The sequence below is a fragment of the Fragaria vesca genome, linkage group LG4 (assembly GCF_000184155.1).
Source record: "Fragaria vesca subsp. vesca linkage group LG4, FraVesHawaii_1.0, whole genome shotgun sequence".
Lineage (NCBI taxonomy): Eukaryota > Viridiplantae > Streptophyta > Magnoliopsida > Rosales > Rosaceae > Fragaria > Fragaria vesca.
This window is the reverse complement of record NC_020494.1, coordinates 1583896-1590814: the sequence shown is the minus strand read 5'-3', so window position 1 is coordinate 1590814 and position 6919 is coordinate 1583896. Positions and strand designations below refer to the sequence as shown.

The 6919-nt window shown below is 41.5% G+C and overlaps 1 pseudogene; it reads left to right on the top strand.

Moving 5' to 3' along the window:
• LOC101307111 overlaps positions 1-6919 on the top strand; it is a pseudogene marked incomplete at both ends in the record, with an annotated part of 109806 nt that overhangs the window by 3217 nt on the left and 99670 nt on the right.

The following is a 6919-nucleotide window of genomic DNA, read 5'->3' as shown; positions in this document are numbered from 1 at the left end:
ATGTACGAATGAGAAGATTAAAGTGGTTAGAGATAGACTCAAGACTGCTCAAAGTAGGCAGAAGAGTTATGCGGATGTCCGTAGGAGAGATCTTGAATTTCAAGTGGGTGATTAGGTGTTCCTGAAATTATCTCCTTGGAAAGGGGTTGTGCGTTTCGGTAAGCGTGGGAAGCTCAGTCCGAGGTATATTGGCCCTTATGAGATTATTGAGCGAGTTGGCTCACTTGCTTACCGGCTACTTTTGCCTCCAGAGTTAGCTAGGATACATAATGTGTTTCATGTATCCATGCTTTGCAAGTATATTGCCGATCCTTCTCATGTGCTGCAAGAGCAGCCGATCAGTTTGATGAGAGATTTGACCTATGAAGAGGAACCGGTTCAGATTCTCGACCGAAAGGAGCAAGTGCTTAGGAATAAGACAATCCCACTTGTCAAGGTGCTTTGGAGAAGTCATCAAGTAAAAGAAGCTACTTTGGAATCGGAGGAGCAAATGATGCAGCAATATCCCTATCTCTTCGAATGACAGGTATGTAAATTTCGAGGACGAAATTTTTATAAGGAGGGGAGAATTGTCACATCCCGACCCTTATATTTTTACCTTATTTACTAGCCTGATTATAATAAGAATTTTACCGTCTCCGTCATTGAGTTAATAATTTAATTGGTCCCTAGAAGGGTTTCGGGGACGATTATGTGCGGAGGATTATTCGTAAAAGAAAATTTCGACGACGGTAAAAATGGTAAATTTTAGCTAGTAAAAGGTAATTTTTATTCGGGTGTTATTTTTCGGGGTGTTTTATTTTTGGAATTGGGTTGTTATATAGGTGATGGACCTGGTTGGTCAGGCCCAAACCCAACCCTCACTTTTTCTTTTTCTTCCTCTCTTCTTCCCGTTTTCCTCCCGAGCCTCTCCCCCGCTGGAAACTTCTCGCCGTCCGTACGCCGCCGTCCGGCCACCATCTGCCGCCGCTCCGGTCCCGTTCGGTTGCCCTCCGACCCAGCTATCTTCCAGGACCGGTGACAGCCCCCCTAGCGCCGCCGTGAGAGAGCGGTGCCGCCCGAAAGGCTAGGCTGCCCCGAACTTCCGGCCGTCGGAACTCCCTCCTCTGGCCACCAAAACCGGCGATCCCTGGCTCGTTTTGTAGCCCTCCTCCCGTGCAGCAACCCCTCCAATCAGCTCACTCCCTCTTGAGCTAGGTAAGGAGAAATGTGGAGTTGAATTTTCTAGGGCTTTTAGGATGTTTTCGTTCGATTAGCCTAGTTAGGCTTGGAATTGGGTAATGTACTGGTTAAGAAAGTTGTAGAGCATGATGAGGAGATTATTCTGTCAAAATTTCATAGGTTTTGGAGGTGGCCGGAATTGGACTCCGGCCGCCGCTGCCGGCGGAGCCGCCGGCGGCGCCGCCGCCGGTTAAGAGATTTTTAGGGTATTAAGTGTGGAATATTAAGAGGAGTATATTGATGTGATTTATGGAATTTTTGGAGGAGATTTGGATAGGTTTGTGAATTTCCGAAGTTTAGTATTTTTGGCGGTTAATTAATGTAAAATCCGGCCGTAGGATTTAAGTCGTATTTTGGGGAGGTTGTATTTACGACTGTTGAGGATGATATTTAAGTTCGGATCGTTCCGATTTAAGAATATTGAAGTTAGGCAATGATGAGCGTATTTATGGCTCTCGGGTAATTTTGCCTATTTTGATTAAATATTGGATTATTGGTTGGGAAATTAATATTATATTTGGAACAGGACGTGAGGAGGCTCGAGCAGACGAGGCCCCAGATCGACATCAGGCTTAGGCCTAATTTGTGAGTGGACATTTATTTTATATAAATGCATGCTATAGTTCATGGTTGAACAATTAATGTTGCAGAATATTTTAATGTCATTTTAATTTGACGATTTTTATTTCTCTTGGAGAGTTACCGAAAATGGGATTTTCGGTGGATATAAATATGTATTTATGAGAGAGTATGTATATAAATGTTAGCTAGCCATATGTGTCTGTCCACCTTAATGGCGTAGCATATAGCCGCATTATGGTGTGACGTGAGCGTTGGACGTGAGCGTAGTAGCCCTATTTGTGTGTTTAATTCATATAGGGGTATGGACACATATTTATACACCCGTCTGTCCACCTTGATGGCGTAGTGTAGCACCGCATTAAGGCGTGACGTGAGCGTTGGACGCGAGCGTAGTAGCCCTATATAGACCCATGAATTTATATAGGGAGTATGGACGAGTGTAAATACATACATATATTATAGAGTCTGAGAGGCTCAATATTTTATGAGATAAAAGTTTTATCGCTTGCGGCATGCATTCGATTTTTCCTTAGAAATTAATTTGGGGAAACATAAATATTTTATTTATTATTTTATTTTTGTCCACTCACTCTAACGTTATTAAATGTTTTCCCCTGGGCCCTTCGTTTTAAATTGCCCAGTCTGCAGAGTTCGGGTTGGATCTAGTAGGAGGCGAGGCATAGTCACCCGCATTTCTGCCAGTTTTCGTCAGTAGGTTACCTGTTCAACCTACTCGTGTTTTCTTGCTTCCGCTAGTGTTTAGTAGCTCTGAATACTTTGGGATTATTGTATATTATGCGTAGAATTTCTGAAGGATAATTATGTGATGTTTGGACGTGTTGAATTAAGAGTGTAATTTGGAATTTTCGAGTTAGGGTTGTCCATCTGCAAGGGAGATTTTCTTAATCTTTTCAGTAAATTTTCCTTAGAGGTGGTCCCCGCACGACTTACTCCGGGTTTCAGGGTGAAATTCGGGGTGGGTCGTGTCAACAAGTAGAGTACATTCCTGTCACATCCCGACCCTTATATTTTTACCTTATTTACTAGCATGATTATAATAAGAATTTTACCGTCTCGATCATTTAGTTAATAGTTTAATTGGTCCCTAGAGGGGTTTCGGGGACGATTATGTGCGGAGGATTATTCGTATGAGGAAAATACGACGACGGTAAAAATAGTAAATTTTAGCTAGTAAAAGGTAATTTTTATTCGGGTATTATTTTTCGGGGTGTTTTATTTTTGTGGGAGTTGGGTATAATGGGGAGTGGACCGGTTGGAGAGGCCCAACCCTTTTCCCTCCCTTCTCTCCCGTTTTTCCCTTCAGCGCCCCCCCCCCGAGTCTTCCTCCCCGCCGGATCGTCCAGCCGCCGTCTGCCGCCGTCCGGCCAGCCACCGGCCGCCGCTCCACCCCAGTTCGGACCCCGATCTCCTCCTCTCCCTCCCCGACCTAGCCCCCGAGCCGTTAGCCCGCTGGAAGAAGAGAAAACTCGCCGGAGACGCCGGGAAGCTTTTCGCCGGAATTCCCTCCTCGGGCCACCAATCCGGGCAAGCTTGGTATGGTTTTGTAGGTCTCCAACCCAGCTGCCTTGCCCTAAAAGGACTCACTCCGGTTTGCTTCAGGTAAGGAGAAATTTGAGGTGGAAGCTCTAGGGCGTTTTTGATGTTTTTGTTCGATTGGCATAGCTAGGCTTGGATTTTGGGTTTGTGCTAGTTAGGAAAGTTGTAGAGCATGATGAGAGTAAGATGCTGTTAAAATTTCATAGGAATTGGAGGTCGCTGATTTTAGCCTCCGACCGCCGCTGCCTGCGGAGCCGCTGCCGGTTTGGGAGATTTTTAGGGTTTTAAATGTGGAATATTAAGGGGATTATATTGAGGTGATTTATGGAATTTTTGGATGAGATTTGGATAGGTTTGTGAATTTCCGAAGTTTGGTATTTTTGGCGGTTAATTAATGTAGAATCCGGCCGTAAGATTTAAGTCGTATTTTTGGGAGGTTATATTTACGACTGTCGAGGATGATATTTAAGTTCGGATCGTTCCGATTCAAGAATATCGAAGTTAGGTAATGATGAGCGTGTTTATGGCTCTCGGGTAATTTTGCCTATTTTGATTAATTATTGGATTGTTAATTGGGAACTTAATATTATATTTGGAACAGGTCGTGAGGAGGCTCGAGCTGACGAGGCCCCAGATCGACATCAGGCTTAGGCCTAATTTGTGAGTGGACTTTTGTTTTAAATAATGTGCATGCGAAATAATTTATGTTGTTGGAGAATAACCGAAATTGAAAATTTCGGTGAGTATATATATATATATATATCCATATGTGGATGATTATGAGAATAATATGTATATGAGAGAATGCTAGCTAGCTATACGTGCTTTTCCACCATACTGAGGTAAAATTCCATTTTGGTGCGACGTGAGCGTTAGACGCAATCATCGTAGCCCTATATAAAAATAATAATTTATATAGGGGATATGCGCGTATATTTATACACCGTCTTTCCACCATAATGAGGTAAAATGCCATTATGGTGCGACGTGAGCGTTAGACGCAAGCGTCGTAGCCTTGTGTGAATTTTCTATTTGTTTTTGTTGTTTCAAGAAAATTCATACAAGGGATATGACGAGTGTAATACATACATATTTTATTTTAGCCTGAGAGGCTGTATTTTATTGAGCGTTAGAGACTGGCCGGAGCTAGTCATGAAATTTCCAGTTTTCGTGTTGAGTGTTTTGAGCTGTCGCATGCAGCATATTTTTCTATGGAAAAATAAAATTGGGAAAGCATAAAGAATTATTTCATTTATTTTATTTTTGTCCACTCACTCTAACGTGTTCAAATGTTTCCCCTAGGCCCTTCGTTTTAAAATGCCCAGTCTGCAGAGTTCGGGTTGGACCTAGTAGGAGACGAGGCATAGTCACCCGCATTTCCACCACTTTTCATCAGTAGGTTACCTATTTAACCTACCTGTGGTTTCTTTTTCCGCTAGTGTTAGTAGCTCTGAATACTTGGGTTTAATGTGTATTATTTCGGTTGTGGGTGAAGACTTGTTGACGTCTTAGAATATTTGTTGGAGGATTTATGTTATCTTTTGGATAATTATATTTGATGTTTGGATAATGTTGTGTTGTTGGTGGTAGTTGTATTTGGGGAGCACGTAGGCTCCAGGAGTTAAGGTTGGATTAAAATTTTTGGAAGTGTTTGCAGGTTTTCTTTAAGAAGGGTTGTCCATTTTCAAGGGAGGTTATGCCGATTTTTCGGTAATATCTTTCTTGGAGGTGGTCCCCGCACCACTTACTCCGGGTTTCAGGGTGAAATTCGAGGTGGGTCGTGTCAATTCCACAGTACTTTGTGGTCATTACTTTTTGTACAGATTGCCATTGAAGGCTTTTGTCGATGTGGCGTGTCAAAGAGTTTGAGCGCATGAGATGTGAAATCTCGGCATCTAGGCTTGTTAGCCTGGGGGTCAAACATGTGGTTTAATCTTTTCCAATGAAAGGTTCCACAGCTACCAAGCAAAGATTCGCCTTAGGTATCGAGTACGTCAAAACTTAAAGGAGCAGAATGTTACGTTGCTCTTGCATACAAAACCAAGCTGTTATGAGACTCGATAGAGGTCACAAACAATGCTTTTAATGGTTTGTCCTTCGGATTGATCATACATAATACGGAAAAGCCGCTAATTGATCAAACACAATTCGACAAAGGGCTCGGATTGATCAAACACAATCCGGAGAAAGGTCGAGGTTGATCATATAGAACCCGAACAAGGAAGCAAGAGTGATCAAACATACTCTTGACCCGCGAATAAAATTCTGGGGTTTTGGTACCTGCACGCACAAAATCCCAACCATAGAATGGAGATGGAGAAAGGGAGAAAACACTTTATCTCCCCTTATTGAACTTTGAAGAGTTTAGGATTTAAAACATACCGTAAAATTTCTTCAAACTACTCGGATTTCTTGATCTAAAGCTTGATCGGCGAAACCAGAAAAGAAGGCGGAGCTGACGGCTGGGAAGCGACGGGTTGGGAGCAACGACAGTGTAGGGACCGAGGCAGGGCCGGGAACTTTTGGTTTGAAAAGAAAAAAAAATTGTTTTTAGGGTTTAGAAAACAAATTGTGGCCTATTGGCTCTAGGGTTAGAACAATGTGCATGATAACATAATGAAGTGAGAGATATTTCAGAATAGAGAATCGTGAAAGATGTGTGTATTATTCATTGATAAGAGGCTTTATATAAGGAATTACACAATACCAATATGGTAAGGATAAGAATACATAGATCTAGTCAAACTACATATCCTATTGGCATAAGGCCAAGGCACACATAAAGAATATCTAGAAAGATACAGAATATCCTAGAACATAATTCAAATTGTTTGTTGGGTGCCACTTGTGTGCCTTAAGGTATGGATACCCAACCAGTTTTGACTTGTTATAACAGGTTAAAGCAAACTAACACCGTTAACTCTCCGTTAAGTCTCTCTATATCTACAGTTTTCATTAGAAATATCTACCATTCAGATGAGCAAAATCACACAAAAGTAGACTTTCTGGAAATCAAAATGATTCTTGAGACTGTCTACAACTATCATAAGAAACATCTACTACTGTTACGAAAAATATCACAGAAAATGTTACAAGTCGAAAGTCACATTTAACATAAGACACATCTACTATTTTCATTAGAAAAGTAGACTTTCTAGAAATCAAAATTGTTCTTGAGATTGAATCAACCCAAGGTAAAATTTGTAACTCTACATTTAACATAAGACACATCTACTATTTTCATTATATGTCACACCCCGGTTTTTAAGTTATTTTACGGCTATTTACTTTGGTGTTATTTTGGTCTTTTTCCGTGTTGAGTAACCGTTTACTACTTAAGGATCCTAAAGTTGACTTTTTCTTCCGTTTGGAATTTGGGAAAACTTTCTTCATGAAAGTTGTAGAGGACGTTAAACAGAGTTTGTGGACACGCGGCACGCTTAAAACGGAGTTCGTATGAAGAAGTTATGGTCTAAAAACGAAAATGACTATATTGGTAAAAAAGGTAAATTCTTGTAGGCTTTATTTTGTGGGTGTTTTAAGTTTGGACCGGGTCAAG